The following is a 21,851-nucleotide window of genomic DNA, read 5'->3' as shown; positions in this document are numbered from 1 at the left end:
TGTTTTGTTTCCATGTCTTGGCTGTTGTAAATAACGTTGCAGTAAACTTAGGGGTGCATATGAATTTTTTTGAATTAGTGTTTCCATTTTCTTTGGATAAATACCCAGTAGTGGAATTATTGGATCATATGGTATTTCTATTTTTAATTTGTTGAGGAACCTCCATACTGTTTTTCCAAATTGGCTGCACTAATTTACATTCCCACTAGCAGTGCATAAGGGTTCCCTTTTCTCCACATCCTCACCAGCACTTGTTATTTCTTACCTTTTCTATAATAGATACTCTGACTCCTGTGAGGAGATATTGCCTTGTGGTTTTGATTTGCATTCTTTGAAGATTAGTGATGTTGAGCATTTTTTCATGTGTCTGTGTTAGCCATTCTGTATGTCTTCACTTTTTGAAAAAATGTCTATTCAGGTAATCTGCCAATATTTTAATCAGATTATTTGGTTTTCTGTGTGTGTTGAGTTGTGTAAGTTACTTATATATTTTGGATATTAACTCCTTATGAGATATATCATTTGCAAATATCTTCTCCCATTCAGTAGGTTGCCGTTTTATTTTGTTGATGATTTTCTTCACTCTGGATAAGCTTTTTTATTTTGGTGTAGTTTCAATATTAGATTCTACAATATTTTGGATATTTTTCATTGGAATTCCCAGAATCATAAAATGTTATAATTGGGAAGACCCTCATAAGAATCTGATTAATCTATGTCATTGCACTTTCCACTTGTAATATTTGTCCAGTTTTGTTTTGTTTTGTTTGCCGGAAGCCAGAAATCCAAACTTATAATACCTTCCCATTCATCTATGAAGTGTATTTGGATATCTATCTATCTATCTATTATCTATCTATCATCTATCTATCTATCTATCTATCTATCTATCTATCTATCTATCATCTATCATCTAGTATAAATTCTGAAGCCAGTTCTAACACTAATGCTTTGATTTTGGGGAAGTTGTTAATAATTCTGCACTTCAGTTTCTTCATTTGTGAATTTGAGGTGGAAGCAATAGTATCTAGCACATAGAGTTTTCAGAGTGAAATCAATCAGTATATGACTGGAATAGAATAAGTCTTCAATAAGAATTAGCTGTTAGTAGGATTCAAAATTCCTCTATCTTTTCAGATCTACTATAGATTTTTAATTCTCTATAACTAAGTTGGCAGTTGTATAATGTAATACGACATTGCTCGTATTGTGAATCTAATGTCAGCAAATGTTTTATTGATGATTATTTTTATATGATTATCTTTTCTTTTCTCTGAAAAGATTTTAAGTTACTTGAAGGCAGATGTGATGCTCTCTTCTCCCTATAGATGGTAGAAATTGGTGGAATACCTTACAGATATCAACAAATTCTCCTATAAATACATTTCATGTATATTGTTAAAGAAAAAATCTTGTAGTCTTGACGTTGGGATCAGGATTGTTTTCACTAATTATATTTAAATAACTAAAAATTTGTAAACATAATTACTATAGGGTTAGTTAGTCTAATTTTGGAATATTTCAAAATAATTTCATTCACGTAGCTGCCTTAAGGGAACGTCTATTCTAGTGTTTGTTCTATTCCTCAAGTTATTTGCTCCTGTGCTGTCCTTAACCTGGAGTCTATATCTCTGTGATCTGCCAGTGGCCTGTTTCTTCTCATCCTGCAGGTGGATATCAGTTCAAATGTCACCATATCAAATGAAGTCTTTTGAATGACCCTCTTTTTAGTAGGATCCCATCGCACACAATTCCACTATTCTTTTCTATTACCTTGCTTAATTTTCAAGTAATTTAGTAACCATCTGAAATTATTTTGTATATTTTTTCCATTTTTAGTTTTTTCTTCCCTTCCAGTAAAATACTAGCTCTGTGATAGCAGGTCTGTCTTATTCATATTTTTAAAATCAGATTAGAACAGCAGCTATCATATAAAAATACTAATACATATCTGTTGAAAAAGTGAACCAATGATTTTCATGAAGTTTTTTTATTTTTTTTAAAGATTTTATTTGTTTACTCATGAGAGACAGGGGGAGAGAGAGAGAGAGAAGCAGAGTGAGAAGCAGGCTCGCAAGGAGCCCGATGCGGGACTCAATGCCAGGACCTTGGGATCATGACCTGAGCTGAAGGCAGATGCTTAACCATCTGAGCCACCCAGGCGCCCTACATGAAGTTTAAAGTTTCTTTTTTTAATGATATAAATCAAAAATTAAGGAAATTTTGGCTTAATTGGATTAAGGTGATTTGTCCTAACTATTTATCAGAAGAGAGATAATATTTACCAGAGGTATGTTTCCTCAAATCTTGTTGTTAAAAAGTATTGATACCAATAAAAATTTATCCAGAATATCAAAAGAAGACAAGCCATTTAAAAAAGGGAAAATTAGAAACATATCTAAAGGAGATAAAATATTATAGTTATCAGTTATAATATCTGATATTATGACAAATGTATTTTAAAATTGTTTCACCTTCTGGCCAAGACACGTTTACAGACACTAAACTTGCTCTTCCATTTCCACAGTAAATAATTATAAACTATAAAAGATATAAAAGGTGACACTTCTCAGGTATTAGACAATGGGAAGCACAGCACCATGGATAGTGGTCAAAGAAATCATCGTCAAAGTGGTCAAAGAAATGATAGTAGATGGAAGCTTGGATACTCAGGAAGGCTATAAGAGCACCATATATGGAACAAAATAGTAAAGCCGTAAATATCAATTTTTCTCAAGTAACATGTACTTTATATAATGCAATATTTTTTAAAAAAAGCTCCTCAAATTAAGTGTTACAAAATCTATACTGTTTCAAGTAATTTTCCAAATTAAATATATATAGAAATGAGTCATAGAATCTTTTTTTAATTGAAGCATAATTAGCATACCGTGTTATATTAGTTTCAGGAGTACAATATAATCCCATTCCTCAATGCTCATCAATATAAGTGTTCTTTTTTTTAATTTAATTTTATTATGTTACATTACTCACCACACAATACAGCATTAGTTTTTGATGTAGTGATCCACGTTTCATCGTTTTCATATAAAGATAAGGGTTCTCTCAATCCCCTTTATCTGTTTCACCCATTCACCCCTCCCACCTCCTCTCTGGGAACCATCAGTTTGTTCTCTATATTTAAGAGTCTTTTTTTGTTTGTTTCTTTCTTTGCTTGCTAATTTTTTTAAATTCCACATATGAGTGAAATCATAAAGTATTTCTCTTTCTCTGACTGATTTATTAAACTTAGCATTATATCCTTGAGGTTCATTCATGTTGTTGCAAATAAAAAGATTTCATTCTTTTTTTATGGCTGAGTAATATCCCATTGTGTGTGTGTGTGTGTGTGCGCATAAGTGTGTTTGTGTATCACATCTTTATTCATCTATCTACGGACACCTGATTTGCGCCTATACCTGGGCTATTATAAATAATGCTCCAGTAAACATAGGAGATATATATATATATGTATATGCTCCTAGTAAATATAGGATATATACCTGTATGTATGTGTGTGTGTGTGTGTATTTGAATTAGTGTTTTTATTTTCTTTGGGTAAATACGCAGTAGTGGAATTATTGGATCACATGGCAATTGTGTTGTTAATTTTTTGAGGAATCTTCATAGACTCAATATAATCCCTATCAAAATGCCAACGACATTTTTCACAGAACTAGAACAAATAATCCTAAAATTCGTATGGGACCACGAACAGCCAAAGCAATCTTGGAAATGAAGGACAAAGCTGTAGGTGTCACAATCCCAGATATCAAGATATACTACAAAGCTGTAGTAATCAGAATAGTATGGTACTGGCACAAAAAATAGACACAGATCAATGGAACAGAGTCCAGAAATAAACCCAGGCTTATCTAGTCAATTAATCTATGACAAAGGAGGAATATACAATGGGGAAAAAACAATCTCTTCAACAAATGATGCTAGGAAAAGTGGACAGCAACATGCAAAAGAATGAACCCGGATCATTTTCTTACACCATACACAAAAATAAACACAGAATGAATGCAGGACTGAAAGCATAAAACTCATAGTTGAAAATATAGGCAGTGATTTCTTTGACATTGACTATAGAAACATTTTTCTAGATATGTCTCTTTAGGCAAGGAAAACACAAGCAAAAATAAACTATTGGGACTACACCAAAATAAAAAGCTTTTGCATAATGAAAGAAACCACCAACAAAACAAAATGGCAGCCTACTGAATGGGAGAAGATATTTGCAAATGATGTATCTAAGAGGGGTTAATATCCAAAATATATAAAGAAGTTTTACAACTCAACACCAAAAAATAATTCAATTAAAAGTTGGACAAAGGACATACAGATGGCCAAAAAACACATGAAAAGATGTTCAACATCATTAATCATTAGTGAAAGGCAAATTAAAAACCACAGTTAGCTATCACTGTGTACATGTAAACAGTAGAAAATTTCACTGAGTTTTACAGGTTGGTATTTGTATAGTAAGTCAATTGGTCCCTTTCTGAAATCCAGTAGAATTTTAATATGCTCAGAACTGTAAGAAATAATGGAAATTTTATATGATGCAAAAGCATTATAGTTTTTCAAATTTGAAATCTGGATGAGGCCCCATTCATGATGCTGAAAGCTAAGCTGAATGTTTTGCAAGTGTTTACTGTGAACAATGAGTATACCTATTGTGACTTGGTGATTCTTTTTTTTTTTTAAGATTTTATTTATTTATTTGAGAGAGAGAATGAGAGATAGAGAGCACAAGAGGGAAGAGGGTCAGAGGGAGAAGCAGACTCCCTGCTGAGCAGGGAGCCCGATGTGGGGCTCGATCCTGGGACTCCAGGATCATGACCTGAGCCGAAGGCAGTCGCTTAACCAACCGAGCCACCCAGGCGCCCGTGTCTTAGTGATTCTTGATGATTGGGTGTGTACAAGGTAGATGGGAACACTAGCATTTGCCTGCTGCTTCTAATCTTATCAAATTGAAAGATATAACATTTTTTTTAAAAAGAAAAAAATTGTTGTAGAGAGATTGAAGATAGCAAGTATAAGCATCTTCATTAAGATATTTTGCTTTAAGAAGGTGTAAAGATGTCAAAGTGGTAATTGGCAGTTAAAGTGGGGTCAAGAGATATTGAGAAAGAAAATCTCAAATGCACAGTTTTTTGAACCCCTCTCATAAGATTGGGCTTTAAGCCTAGAACACTTTCTTTCCAAGAGATGAGCTCACATAATCTGTTTCAGGTTTATCACTTGTATGGCAGTATCTCTCCCTGTTTCAGGCTCAGTGAGTATTAGTTTGCTTAAATTTAAATATTAGTTACCTTCAAGTATGTCCCAACTTTCAGTATTTCAGACTCCAAAGGTGAAGGGTCAGGTCTTTCTGGAACATGAGAAGGATGTGCATAGGCTACTCTCCATGGACCATTAGGAACACAGACCATGTGCACTTAAGTTGAGGATATTAGTATACATGGTAAATGTGAAAAAAGAACAATGGGCTAAATGACTACTTACTCAGCCTTAAGTAGAGTGAAAAAGAAATACTCCGATACCACATTTCCTAGTTCCAGGCACATAAGCTGTGAAACTATGACATCCCCACTGAGAGATGGCCTTTCAGTGCCCTAAGACTGATGAAAGCCAGGTTACAAAATACGTTGTTCATCATCTCGAAATGCAACATCATATAAATTTTCATCCTGTTTATTTCCGTGGCTAAAGCTGGAGCTCTTATTACAAAAATTGGGACTCTGTCACTAGAAAGTAGCATATCTGGGGAGTCTAAGCAGTTCATCATCACAATAGCTCTCTACCTTATCACACTCTGTTACTGTACTCACTGTGCTTATTTTCTGAAACTATCAAACAGATAGATAGATGATAGAAAATAGATAGATAGTAGATGGATAAATAATTTTCTCTTCATTTTCACTATTTCCACAGCAGTGCTCTATCTGCAGCAGCAAGAACCATGCCTAACACCTGGCAAAACCTGAGTGATCACTGAATAAATACATAGATGAAAGACTAGAAAGAAACCAAGTTATTGCCATAAAAAGTACAAAGCATATGTCCCATTGGAAACACTTTTTGCTGTTTTGTTTTGTTCTGTTTTGTTTTTTTAATGAACTGAATCTTTAAGAAGCTTGCACTATGACCCATGACCAGGGTCCAAATACACCAGGGGCCTGACGGAGCTAAGCAAAATCAATTTACATTCAGAATTCGAAGAATTTCTTAGGTAATATTGACAAATTTTAGTAGATATTATGTCAGTGCAAATTTGTAGATGGTTGCCTAGAGGGCACAAAGCATAATTTTAATGTTTGCCATATTGGTTGCCTAGGGGACATCCCATAAGTAATAATATGTTTTAAATATGTTTAAAAAATATGTGGGTAGCCAGCTCATGCTCTAATAGTTAACTGAGTAGACTGAGGCAAACCTGGATCCAGAATTCATCCTTTCAAGCTAACTTCATGGAATGTATAAAAAGGTAGTCAAAGATTGTAGAAAAAAGAGTTAGGATCTATTTTGTATATCTAAATTTTGTCTCTGATAACATTCCTGTCATTTCTCATAAGCCCATTTCTTTGTTTAGTGACTATTGATTAGGAAGGACACACATACAGGATGAAATGGACAATACTGCACTTTGCCAAATGAGATAAAGACTCCGAGACTAGAGGAGAAGCCAAGGATGGTCTGGCATACTTACTAGCTGGTAAAGGATGCAGGATCCTGAGAGTAAACACTCTATACAATTGGTATTAACTATCTTTACATTTCTATAATGTGTTTTGATAAAACAAAAAAAAAAACACAACAAAACAAAGTCTCACCATTTTCCACTTCTTTATCAACCAGAATATGAATATTAAAATTAGTAAAAGTGTTGAAGAAATGAATATGCAATATGCCCTGGTATTGTAGGGCCTGCATTTCTACAAAGTATTAAAATTGGTAAGGACATGTTGATGTTTAATCCACATTACTTCAGAAAGTGAGATAATTAAAAGTTTATTAAGATACTATTTTGATCATTGTTTAACCAATATTCAACAAAGGAGATGATTTTCATGTTTATGGTGAAAAGAGGTTAGCAGTGTAACTTGATGGGTTCTGAGACAGACCTTCCTCAAATATATCTCTTTCATTAATACCTAAAATTCAGTAAGCAGAAATTTATACCTGAATCCTAAATATTGCTTTCTTCATGGTTCTTTCTTCCAATGCAAATGCATCTAAAATGGCACATGCACTACATTTCTTATACTTTAGTATATACTGACTCTTAAGAGTGAATCAAGTTAAACTACTTCAGAATTAATAGGGTTTTTTTAAAAAAAAACTATACAGGTCTTCCTGTCCAAACTACATGTCTTATACTCATTATATTTATTTTACCTTGGATAAGAGGTCTAGAACATGAGAAGACTAGACATCTGAAGAGAGTATGTGTTGATGGTAGGGTAAAAATAAGGACACATGGAATGACATCATCAAAATTTGCCTCTCTGTTGCCCCACATTTCAGTTTTGACTAGGTTGGAATCTGTCATTAGACACAGTTGAAAAGTTTAGATATCTGTGTTTAGGAGTGGAGTGGGTAGGGGGCTCCTGGGTGGCTCAGTCAGTTAAGTGTCTGCCTTCAGCTCAGGTCATGATCCCAGGGTCCTGGGGTGGAACCCTGTGTCAGGCTCCCTGCTTCTCCCTCTGCCCCTCCCCTCTACTTGTGTTCTCTCTCTCTCTCTCCCTCTCTCGCTCAAGTAAATAAATAAAATCTTATTTAAAAAAAGAAGTGGAGTGGGTAGGGAAGAAGAAAAATTATAAATAGAAGCGTTAAAGATATGATGTGGGTTTAAAAGGATGTCCTGAAACACCTTCCGATATTACTTTTTTAATGAAAAATTTGTCAGTTTTTTTAATTCTTTTTTTTAAATATTTTATTTATTTATTCATGAGAGACAGAGGGAGAGAGAGAGGGAGAGAGAGAGAGAAGCAGAGGGAGAAGCAGGCTCCCAAGGAACAGGGAGCCCGATGCGGGACTCGATCCCAGGACCCTGGGATCATGACCTGAACCGAAGGCAGACACTTAACCATCTGAGCCACCCAGGCGCCCTGTCAGGTTTTTAACTACAAATAAGATCCTCAATTTTTGAAGAAATCTCTACTTGGTGATACTTCAGGGGGAAAATGATGCCTCAAATACCACATGCTTTCTTTCATTAGTACCAAAAGAGTTGAAATAAAAATTTTCTGTCCAAATATAGTTCTTTTAATTATTTTCATGATAATTTCTATTCTTAATGTCAATTGGAAGTCACAATGAATATTTGTAACCACTTTGGAGATCAATCTAAATTTATTGGTGTTTTTTCTTGCTAATAGCAAGCATATAATTGAGATACTTAGTCTCGGTGCACAGCATATATTCAACGTTTCATTACAAACTAAAATGAGCCAGGATTTTACCCTATGAAATTGAGAGACAATTCTCAAATATCAATAGACGATATTTTATTTGAAAACTTTGGATGTGTTTAGAGTCCCATTTAAAATTCGGAAGATTAGCATTACTGTAATTTGTTTGTTATTTGCTAATGAAACAAAGAAATTAAATGTGTAGAACTTATCATATGACTGGAATAACCTTTGCTCTGTTTAATATTTCGATTTGATATTGTCCTAGATTGTGTTCCCTGGAAATGGATTATCAGTTTGTTAATAGGTTGAGTTGCATTTGAGTAGTTTATCAGGGAGTTCTCTCAGGAGACACACTTGTGAAGAGGCTGAAACAGTGTTGGGAGGAGGGAGAGGTGATCCATCATGTAGTGGGAACTGATACTCCAGCTAATCCTAGGATCTGGGGAATCCTATTGCCAGCAGCTGATATCTACTCTGAAGAATGACAAGGAGGGTTATGTTTGGTGGTAAGGACAATCACCGGAGTGTCTCTTGAGGCTCCCAGTTTAAACAGTAAGTCGGGATGCAGCAGCCATGAGAAGGACATAGTCACCGATGGTTTCTCGGTCTTAGTCATCACATCAGTTGCTATCTGAGAATAAACGGATTCTGGAATTGATGGCGGACAATGAGGATGAAGAGTATCTGTTTTAGCTCTCAGGTCAACTGCAGCACAGAAGCATTAATTAATTTATTTAACATTAACTTTATGTTTCCCCAAGAAACAATAACAAATCAAGGTCCTGGACAAGCTGTAATTTTACTTTAACAAGCAAGTGGATCTGGGCAATGCAGGAGGGAGACCAGAAGTCTTTAGGAAATGAAACAGTTTAAGAGAATTATGGTATAAAATACTTTGGTGAATTGAGGAGCTGGAAGGCAATTTGTATCATGTTTATTTGATTCAGCCACCTCCTTTAAGGAATAAGGAAACTACACCCAGAAAAAATAAGTAACAAAGATATACCTTATAGTAATTGCAGAACTTAGACAAGAATTCAGGTTCTTTGTTCACTGAGAGTTCTTACCTCTGAATATTCTCAAGAAGGAAATTGTTCCAAAATGATGGAAAATACTGAAACTATAACATTTTTAAAGGAACAAAATCAAGGTAAAACACATTAAATTATATCATCATTTCATCTATCCTTGTGTTACATTACCACCTCAGTGAACATATTATTTTTTTAAATTTTCTTGCTTATTTTTTGAGCATATTCATGGTACCAACTGACGCACTTTTATACAGGGAACATTACATGTAGAACTTGTTTTTATATTACATTTGACTGCTTTATGTTGGACAGTATTAGAAATAACAATAATCTTAATTTCTTAAAAAAAACACTATCAACCTTTGTGCTTACAGTGATAGGACAGCTATGGTCTTTATTCAGAATTAAACATGTAATGAGTGTTCTTTTAGAAACCTGAACAAGTTAGATGGACATCAAAATGCGAAGAAAAGGGAAAAAAAGTTGGTTTTGTAATACATTAAATTGTGAGACATGAAAAACCAAACACTTTGACTATCTTCCCAACTGCTCATCCCCAGTATTATGTCAGACCTGCACAGTGATATTTTTCTTCCTTTGCTCTCTTAGGGGCATGTTTTATGATTTCTGAAAATGTGCCATGGTCCCTGAAAAGTGAGTCGCCACAAGCAGCAGAGTTCACTTTCACCCTTGTTTTCTCTCTGTATCTAAACCTTTCTGTACAGGCAGCCTTGCGACTTACAAAGTTGACCAAGTCACCCCCTCTGCTATTGCATTATTTTCGTGTTGTTTTAATAATAGGAAGCTGGCTAGTGATTTGTCAAGTTATGGATCAATGACCTCATTTAGAATTCAAGACTAAAATACATTTTGTTCTGACTTCTTATTACAAAACGCTCATTTCAAAAGTGTTACTTGGTTGACTCTTCGCTCAGCTGGTTAAGAAAATTCAAGGTAGTTGAGTTGTCCAGGAAGAAAATTCTCCTTACACCAGAATGCAGAGTCCTAAATCCATGAATTCTCTGTTGCTTAAGAGACTAAAAAGGTGAAAGTAGATGGGTGCCTGGGTGGCTCAGTTGGTTAAGCGACTGTCTTCAGCTCAGGTCATGATCCCGGAGTCCTGGGATCAAGGGAGTCCTGGGATCGAGCCCGGCATTGGGCTCCCGGCTCAGCAGGGAGCCTGCTTCTCCCTCTGACCCTGTCCCCTCATGCTGTTTCTCACTCTCTCTCTCAAATAAATAAATAAATAAAATCATTAAAAAAATAAAAAGGTGAGAGTTTCAGTGCTGATTGTTTATCAACTAGCAAAAGTGTCATTATATGTCATCAAGAGAGAGGAAGAGAATTTGAAAGAGAGAAATATTTATGCCACTTTATAAAGTAGGGAGAATTTCTGAGTTCCCTAAACAATATCCAAATTGTATCACTTTTTGAGGTAGGCTGTTTAAAGCAATAATACAATGTATAGATATCCAAAGGTAACTGCTCTGCCTATGCCTTTGCAAAAGCATATTTTTCTCTTGAGGTTTGTGCAAATATTTTTTTTTTCTTTGCCAGCAAAGTAACAGCTTCAATCAATTTCTCTTTTAGCTTATGTAAGAGATACTGATTAAAATAAGGATGATTCACAGATGGAACATGAAGCACACTGTTCCCCCTGGATATTAAAGGACAAACAAACAAGGTCTCTTCAGACTTCAGTTTTCTGTCAGAATGATCAGAGAACGGTAACTGAATGGCATCCATTAGGGAGAATTCAAGGCCAACTACGGCAATAGGTTTTGGTAACTGCCTGAGAGTATCTCATGGGAACTATGAGACTCTGACAAAACAGGGCTGTCTTCTTGTCATGCCAGGCATCTAAATGATGGCCTTTACTTGGGACTGACATTTGGGTGATTAACTATATTTTGAACTTTTGTACTTGTTCTTTTTTGTCATGTTTTCATTCTTAGTCAAAGAGAGGTAACACCTTGCCTCTGTGATATGGTGTGCAGTGTTTTAACATCTGTTCCAGACTTTTTTCTTGACTACACCTGATTCTAGATGGTCTAACATACTAGAAATATTATCCAACTTCTGACCTTTAATTCTGATCAGTTGTCAAGGCTTAATCACCGCTATTTCTTTAAACTTTTCAAATCTCTCTTTCCCTCTGCTCCTCCCTCTCTCTCCTTCTCCCTCTCTCATTTCCTTTGAGTTATTTTAGCCCATAATAACTTATGACCTGAATTATGTCAATAGCCCCCTATCTGGTTTCTCTGCCTCAAGCTGCCTCCCCTTCAAGAGGTTTCCACACCGTAGTCAGAGCGGTCACTCAAAATTTCAGCTTTGGTTGTGTGACCCCAATGCTTGAAACACTTCAATGACTGCATCATTTTGTTGTTGCTGTTTTAGGTTTGACTCATTAAACTGATGTGAAGAATTCTTTATTTTTTGGCCCAGGCTTGCATCTCTAGCTTTCTCTCTGATTCATCTCTCTGCTCTAACTCTTGCCCTACTTAATGACTTGCAATTCCACAAACACAATACAGCCCCTCTCACCACCACTTTACAGGACAGTCCCTTTGTTTGAAATTCCTTTCTGCTTTGGTAACTCTTATCTGCTTCAGATTTATTTTTACATTTTACTTCCTTAGGGATTGTTTGGGGGTGGGTATTTTTCCAAGACTAGATGGGGTGCCTTTCCTGTGCCTACCGAAGCCCATGTTCTGTGTTCACTACTATAGTTGGACGACTAGCAAGTTGTTCTGTAATTGCACTCTTGCTCTCTCAGCTATCTGACAAATTCCTTCAGAGTAGGAGGTTAGTGTGCTAGAGCTGAGTGATCCAAGGGAATATGAGAGGAAATGAAATCTGTGTGGTAGCTGGCAGGTCAGGTGGGGCCTTGTGGGCTGTGGAAATTTTAAGGTGAGATGGAAGCAATTGGAGGGTTTCTAGTAGGAGAGAGGACTGGAGCAAGAGATGTCTGTATGGGCCTCAACAAAATATATTGATACTTAAGCAGAGTAAATAAGAGAAAAATAAATCGATCCAGACATATTATGAGAATTTTCAGGATATAAGGATAGAGAAAAGAAAAGCACAAGGAACAACAACAAAAAAAATCAGACATTATCAGAGAAGAGAAAAGGACAACAAACAAAAACAATAATAAAAACAAAACTGATACCATAAAAGAAATAAAATTAGATTGACATTCAGATTTTGTTTAGTAAATACTAGAAGACATTAACTTATTTTCTTTTGTTAAATTATGTTTGCATAATTTGGTCATGATTCAATATTCTTTTATGTAGTTTTGGTTTAGGTGTTTTGTATTTTATATATGCTAATAAGGGAAATTGTTCTGTAATTTTCTTTTCTTAAGTTATTCTTGCTTTAAGTATCAACATTATCTTAATGTCATAGAATGAAGTGGTAAGTGTTCCTTTTCTGTGGCCCAAAGGAGCTTGTATAAAAGAGGAATTTTTACTTCCTTAAATGTTAAAATTTATTAAGGAATGTTTTCCAACTCATCCTGAATTGTTTTGTTAAACGATATATTTTGATGATTTTTTTCATTACATCTAAATTTTAAAATTTATTAGTATTTGTTTATAATATCAACTTATTTTTTAAATGTCTGCAGAACAGAGAGTAATGTACCCTTATTTTTATTACTGATAAAGATCACTTTCTTCGTGTTTGTTTGTTTTATTTTATTTTGGTCATTCCAAAGAATCTGTCTTTGGCTTTGTTAATGCTCTTGCATGTTTGTTGTATATTTCAATTGTTTTCTTCTCTTAAGTTTATACTCTCCCTTCTATGGGCAGGGGTGGGGGAGGCTAGGTGGGAGGTGATTAGTTTGCTGGTTTTCTCTCTCTCTCTCTTTTTTATATAATGGCTTACTTTTCAACCTTTATTAATGGTGTATTTAAGGCTATACATTTGTATTGAGGCACACCTTTGGTTGCACTTAATATTTGACATGTAGTAATTTTCTTATTATTTAATTGAAATATTTTGTAATTTCCATTGAATTTCCTTTTTTTGATTCACATAATTTATGTTATTTTGAAATGTCTTCCCTATGTGGGCTTGAAAATGTGACATTTATGGTCGTTGAGCGTAGAGTTCTATAACACAGTAATGATGTTCTGTTAAGAATGTTTTTTAAAATTTATCTAATATGAAATTTTCTGCTTTTTCCAATAATTACTGAAAGAAGAGAGTTAATTAGTACTATAATTATAAATTTATTTATCTTACAACTTTTCCGGTATTTTACTTACTTTTGGAGATCATATTTTTAGGGGTATTGAACCTTTTATCATTTTGAAGTGACTTTTGAAGATTTTATTTATTTGAGAGGGAAAGAGCGTAAGCAGAGGAGGGTGCAGAGGGAGTGGGAGAGGGACAAGTAGAGTCCCTGGAGAGCGTGGAGCCCAATGTAGGGCTCCATACCAAGACCCTGGGATCATGACCTGAGCCAAAGTCAGACGCTTAACTGACTGAGCCACCCAGGCGCCACTGAAGTGACTCTTAAATGCATTATATGATTTGTAGGAAAGTATTTAAATTTTTAAATATTTTACTTGATTTTTCAAATTTGAAATAAATCTATTTCAAAATTAATTTAAAATTGGTTTGCTAAACACTCACAGTTTCTGCAGTTCCCACAAGGAAGTTTCTTAGCTCACAGGGCTATCTTAGGCAGTGTATCCAGAAGGATATTGGGTGAAAAAAACCTCAGCTTGATAGCAGGCTAATATTAGGCCTAGCTCTTCATCAGAAGTTTTTGAAGTAGCCATTCAGCAGATAGCTCAGGTACAAGGAGATGTAATTCAATACCTTCTCTCATTTAAAAGCCCCCTGCTCCTCAGGAGCTAATATGCATAATGACTTTTTACACATACAAAGGATACCTGCATTGGTCATGTCAATTACAAGAATCACTGTACTTAGGGAAGCCAAAGTTCCGAGTCCCTCTGACAGTCCAGAAGCAATTCATAAATCAGGGAATATTTTTCACATAAATACTCTTACTTAGTATATAACTGACTTTTTATGTTTCTCATGAGAGAGAGCCAGATGCAAAAGAGTTAGCCAAATGTTGAATGTTTCCAGCAGAGACAAGGGTTTATTAATTATAGGGACCCACTAGCTCATGTTGGACCAGCTCATGTAGAACTATTGCCTCATGTTGTTCAGGTCTCAAAGGCCCATGGCTAAGGAAATACTATATTTTCCTGAATTTTGAGAATTGCATTCACTCATTCATTTAAAAAAATAGCAATATTGAGCATATGCTATTTGTTAAATCCTCTTCTAGATTAAGGGGTTAGTCAGGGAATAAAACATCATATTCGTATAGAAAACAAAAGAAGGTTGTTGTTAGACAAATGAGGTGAGATGTCTGGAATAGATCATTTACACCTACTGATTAAACATAAGGAGGGATTTTATGTAAATTCTTGGAGATAAGGTGTGAAACAGGGAGTTCACAGAAGTGAAAAGGTAAAAGAAGGCAATAGAAGATCCCATGAACACATAGAATAGTCTGAATTCATAGGAAGTGTTAGCAGGGGCTTTCTTATATTCTGGTTCCTACTATGAGGATTATGGCAGACTAATTCTGACTGAAAGGCCACAAATAGGATGACAGATATGCAAACATCAGTCATCGAAGCCTAGATGCAACATGCTTCCTCAGCCATCTACATATGTGTATGTGGTCTTGAAATAGCAAACTCATCCCATTCCAGGTGAAAAAAGTGCTGATCCCTCAAAGAAAAGTCTTTTAATTTTAACATCTAAAGATGTAAACTGTTTGATTAAGAAAAACATTTACTGATAAAGGGATCAATCCAACAAGAAGATATAACATTTGTAAATATTTAGGCACCCAACATAGGAGCACTTAAATATTTAAAACAAATATTAACAGACCTAAAGGGAGAAATAGACAGCAATACAATAATAGTAGGGAACTTTAATACCCCACTTACATCAATGCATAGATCATCTAGACAGAAAATCAATAAGGAAATATTGGCTTTCAATGACATGTTAGACCAGATTGACCAACAGATATTTACAGAACAGTCCATCCAAAAACAACTGAATATACATTCTTCTCAATTGTGCATGGAACATTTTCCAAGATAGATTATATAACAGGTCACAAAACAAACTTTAATAATTAAAAATAATTGAAATCATATCAAGTCCTTTATCTGACTGCAGTAGTATGAAACTAGAAATTACTTTCACAAATAAAACTGGAAAACTTACAAATATGTGAAGATTAAACAACATGCTACTAATTGGGACAATGAAGAAGACAAAAAAAAATAAAAAATGCCTTCTATAAAAATGCCTTGAGACAAATTAAAATGGAAATGTAACATACCAAAATGTATGGGATGCAGCAAAAGTAGTTCTAAGAGGGAAGCTCATAGTGATAAAGGCCTACTTTAAGAAACAAAAGAAGTCTAAAATAAACAGCATAACTGTACACTTCAAAGACTTAGAAAAGAACAAATGAAACTCAAAGTTAGTTAGAAGGAAATAATGAAGATTAGAACAAATAAAATAGAGACTAAAAAGACAATGGGGGCACTTTGTGGCTCAGTTGTTGAGTGTCTGCCTTCGGCTCAGGTCATGACCCCAGAGTCCTGGGATGGAGCCCCGCATAGGCCTCCCTGCTCTGCAGGAAGCCTGCTTCTCCCTCTCCCACTCCCCCTACTTGTGTTCCCTCTCTCTCTGTCAAATAAATAAAATCTTAAAAATAAATAAATAAATAAATAAATAGACAATGGAAAAGATCAGTGAAACTAAGAACGTGTTCTTTGAAAAGAAGAACAAAATGTACTAACCTTTAGCTAGATTTATTCAGAAAAAAAAAGAGACAGGACTTAAATAAATAAAATTAGAAAGGGAAGAGGAGATATCATAACTGATACCACAGAAATACACAAAGTGTCATAACAGACTGTTATGAATAATTATATATTAATAAATTGGACAACTTATAAAAATAGATAAATTTCCAGAAACATATAACCTGCTAAGAATGAATCATGATGAAATAGAAAACTGAAAAGACCGATTACTAGTAAGGAGATTAAATCAGTAATCAAAGCTCCCAACCAATAAAAGCCAAGGACCAGATGGCTTCACTGGTGAATTCTATCAAACATTCAAAGAATACTAGTCTTTTCAAAACGTTCCCAAAAAATAGAAGAGAAATTCTTCCAGACTCATTTTACAAAGCCAGCATTACTCCAATGCCAAATCCAGAGAAGAATAGCACAGGAAAAGAAAATACAAGCCAATATCCCCGATGAACATAGATGTAAAACTCCTCAACAAAATACCAGCCAACCAAATTTAACAGTATATTAAAAGGATTACACATCATGATCAAGTAGAATTTATTCAGGGATGCAAGTATAGTTCACCATCTGCAAATGGATGTGCCACATTAACAAAATGAATAAAATTCATTTGTGTGTGTGATATGCCACATTAACAAAATGAATAAAAAATATAACTTCACTCATTTTTGGAATTTAAGAAACAATGTAAACAAAGGAAAAAATGAAAGAGAGAGAGAGACTAACCAAGAAAAAGGCTCTTAACTATGGAGATCAAACTAATGACAATCAGAAGTGAGGGGATGGGTGAAATAGGTAATGGGGATTAAAGAGTAATTTATCATGATGAGCAATATATAAAATTGTTGTTTAAAGGTATAAAATTGTTAAATTGCTATATTGTACTCCTGAAACCAATATAACACTGTATGTTAACTATACTGGAATTAAAATAAAAAACTTAAAAATTTTAAAAATTATATGATCATCTCAGTAAATGCAAAAAAATCCATTTATGATAAAAAAAACTCTCATCAAATTAGGTACAGAGGGAATGTACATCAACATAATAAAGGGCCTGACAAGCCCACAACTGATAACATACTCAAAGGTGAAAAGATAAAAGCCTTTCCTCTAAGATCAGGAAAAAAACAAGGATGTCCACTCTCACCACTCTTATTCAACATAGTATTGGAAGTCCTAGCCAGAGCAATTAGACAAGAAAATGAAATAAAGGGAATCCAAGTTGGAAAAAAAAAGAAGTAAATCTGTCACTATTTGCAGATGACATGATATCATTATAAAAACCCTGAAGACTCCATCAAAACAAATAGAGTAAAGTTGCAGGATACAAAATCAAAATTCAAAAATTCATTGTTTTATACACTAATAATGAACTGTCAGAAAGAGAAATTAAGAAAGCAACCCCATTTACAACTACATCAAAAAGAATAAAATACCTAGGAGTAAACATAACCAAGGAGGTAAAAGACCTGTATATTGAAAACTGCAAAACATTAATGAAAGAAACTGAAGACCCTAATACATGGAAAGCTACTCCATGCTCATGGTTTGGAAGAATAAATATTGTTACGATGTCAATAATACTCAAAGAAATCTATAGATTAAAGCAATTCCTATCAAAATGCCAATGGACTTTTTCATAGAAATAAAATAAACAACCCTAAAATTTGTATGGAACCGTAAAAGATGCTGAATAGCCAAAGCAATATTGAGATAGAAGAACAAAGCTAGAAGCAAAACAATCCCTGGTTTCAAACTATATTACAAAACTATAGTAATTAAAACGGTATGCTATTGGCATTGAAATGCACATGTAGATCAATAGAACAGACTAGAGAGCCCAGAAATAAATCTGTGCATATATGGTCAATTAAATTATGAAAAAGGAGCCAAGAATATACAATGGGAAAAGGGGCTAATATCTAAAATATATAAATCATACAACTCAATAACAATAACAATAAAAAAATCTGATTAAAATATGGGCAGAAGACATTTTTCCAAAGAAGATATATAGATGGCAAACAAACGCAAGAAAAGATGCCCTACATCACTATTATCAGGGAAATGCAAATCCAAACCACAATGAACTATAACCTCATAACTGTTAGAATTGTTATTATCTAAAAGACTAGAAATAAGTGTTGGTGATGATGTGGAGAAATGGAATAATTGTGCACTCTTGGTAGAAATGTAAATTGGTACAGAAACTATGGAAACAATATGGAGGTTCCTCAAAAATTTGAAAATATAACTACCATATGACCCAGTAATTCCATTTCTGGGTATTTATCCAAAGAAGAAAACACTAATTTGAAAGTATATATGCACCCCCACATTCACTGCAGCATTATTTACAGTAGCTAAGATATGGAAACAATCTCAAGTGTCTACTGATGGATGAATGAATGAAGAAAGCCATAAAAAAAGAATAAAATCTTGCTATTTGTGACAGCAGAGATAGACTTCAAGGGCATTATGCTAAGTGAAATAAGGCAGACAGAAAAGGTCAAATACCACATGACGTCTCTTATATGTGGAAAAAAATATATATGTATAAATCATAGATACAGAGAACAGATGGGTGGTTGCCAAAGGTGAGGGGGCAGGGCGAGGGGGTGGAAGAAATGGGTAAACCATTTTTGTTTTGTTTTGTTTATATTTAAGAAAAAGGAAAATAATAAACATCTGTATGCTTTTTGTAAAACAGTTTCTGAGCAATTTGGGAACTATTTCATAAAAATTTGAGGTTAAAAATATTAACTTTTTCTTATGAAAGCCACTGTCACTAAATATATATATAAAAAAATCCATTGGTATTTGAATTCTTTCTAAGGCAGTTATAAGAATTCTGGAAAAGAGAATGTTTAGATATCATTAAGACTACATATTCTAAATTTGTTGAATTTTCACAGATTTCTGTGAAAGGACCAGACATGGCTAAATTATTAGAATATTAAGGAATTCTGTAAAATTGATACAAATTTTCTGTATTCTAAAGATTCAGTGTTAATAAACAGAGATTGAATTTTGCTGTAGTCACAGCTTGAGTGACAGAGTTTGGAACATGACCTGAGTATTAAAAGACTTGACCTTCATTCTGTAGGCCATAGACAGTCACAGAATATTATAAGTGGATGGACAACATGATCAGACTTGCATTTTTGAAAGATCCCTCAGTCAGCAGTGTGGAAGAATAGGAAGTGGCAAGACTACAGACTAGGACACAATTCAGTGCAATGAACAATCTATTGAGAGATTGTTCCATTGAAAGGATGGGATCTAGAGATAAGATGCAAATTATCAGGATAAAATAACTTAAGAAATGGTAAGAAAATATTAAAAAGGTAAAACCAATGAGAGATTCAAAGGCAAGTCTCAGTCATCATTTAGATTTGAGAAGGAAATACATTTAGCACCAACAGACAAGAAAGCAAGATTAAAAAAAAAATTAAAAAAAAAAGAAAGCAAGATTATTTTGGAATGTTTCAGTTTGGGAGTGTGTGTGCAGAGTAAGTACAACAAGTTGGACTGATGAGGTAACTGAAGTGAAATGTTGAAGCATTTTGCCATTAGAACTAAAAAGCATTTGGGGCGCCTGGGTGGCTCAGTCGTTAAGTGTCTGCCTTTGGCTCAGGTCATGATCCCAGGGTCCTGGGATCGAGTCCCAGATCAGGCTCCCTGCTCAGCAGTGAGTCTGCTTCTCCCTCTACCCCTCCCCCCTGATTGCAATCTCTCTCTCTCTCTTTCATGCTCTCTCTCTTTCTCTCAGGTAAATAAAGAAAACCTTTAAAAAAAGAAAAAAAAACTAAAAAGCATTTAAAAATAAAAGACAAGGGGTGCCTAGATGGCTCAGTCAGTTAAGCTTCTGTGACTCTTGATTTTGGCTCAGGTCATGATCTCAGGGTCATGGAATGGAGCTCCATGCTCAGCATTGAGTCAGCTTGTCCCTCTCCCTCTGGTCTTCCCCCAGCTCATGTGCTTTGTCTCTCTTTCTCTCTCTCAAATCAATAAATAAAATCTTAAGAAAAAGAGAATAAAACCCAAAAGTGGCAAGGAATTTTGACTGAAGGGAAAGCCCTATAACTGGAGATCTCTAAGAAATTGAAAAAAAGTTGTTGACTAAGTAAGAGTATGGAGTATTTGGAAAGATTGAAGTAACGGTTACAAACTCAGGTATTAACAGTGGCCATCCTCATAATATAAAACAGGCCTTTGCTTATTTTAGGAATAATAATGTGCTTTATATCCTGTATTTCTTTACTCCCATTTATATGTATTCATATTTATGTTTGATTATATATTTATTTTATCTATATATTTCTTTCCTCCTATTTATATTTATTCATATTTTCATATATACATGGGAAGTAGAAATGCAAGCATAGTTTTTTTTGATCCCTGTGAGAGGATGTAATCAAGAGTAGTGGGGAATGTGGTGAGCTGCTCTGAGTATGACATATCTAAAGGAAGAAAAAAGTACTTAAATCCAACCTGTTGTCATGGAGAAGTTATCTCAACAGGGATTGAGAGTATGAACTTTGCATCCAGATGATCTATGTGCATGCCTACCTTTGCCCCTTATTAAGCAGTGACCTCTTGCAAATCACTGAACCCCTTTTGTCAGTTTCTTTGTCTGTAAAATAGAGTTACTAATATGTCCTACTTCATAGTGCTTTTATTACTATTAAATTTCTCAATTCACTGTAAACACTTAGAAATGAACCTGGATGAATGCAAAGTGGGCACTCATTAAACAAATACAGGTTTTTTTGGTAAGTAAATTTTTTCTTGTGAGCCAAACTGAAGTACTGGTTGTAGTTGTTTGGAGCATTAAAATGGGAAGGATTGGATATAAACTCAAAAGACCCAAGAAGGGATTTGAAGGACATTTGGAATTTTATGAATATAATATAGGTCAGAATATGGCCCTTTGAATGATTTGTTGAATTATGGGTAAAATTTCAAGGAATTTTTGGGACCAAACTTTGTCTTCTATCTGGAAGTAGAAGTATTCACGATCATAGGCTTTTTCTCTCAGTGTTTCCTGTGAGTGCATGTATGTGTGTGTATGCGTATGTGTGTGTGTAGTGTCTTATATTATAGAATACATTTTTAAGAGATCAAAGAGAAAATAAATAGTTCTAATTTCTGAGATAATACAAATTAAGTTTTAAAAAAATATTGTATGAATTATTAGGTTGTTTATTACATGGGATTTGGAATTTTTTTTCAGATTGTGAACTTAAACTTTTGAGAGAAAAGAAGCATAAATACTCTGCAACTCAAAAAAGAATTTCACATATACCATAAAAACAATGACTTCTTGATATCAAGCTGGTTGAGATTGATGTTGAAACTGAAAAAGAGAGAAAGCTTTTTGTTTTCCATCTGCTGTATGTATTCTCTGGTCAACAATGATGACCAACAATTATAGTATTGCCAATGATCTTCAGAAAGATTCATCCTAATCAGGAAGTAAATTATTTTACAAACATATTACAGAA

This window comes from Eumetopias jubatus, unplaced genomic scaffold (genome assembly GCF_037043125.1).
Source record: "Eumetopias jubatus isolate StellerSeaLion01/CBP00866 unplaced genomic scaffold, mEumJub1_p1.0 scaffold_2, whole genome shotgun sequence".
Lineage (NCBI taxonomy): Eukaryota > Metazoa > Chordata > Mammalia > Carnivora > Otariidae > Eumetopias > Eumetopias jubatus.
The sequence above is the reverse complement of the archived record's forward strand: the minus strand, read 5'-3'. Positions refer to the sequence as shown.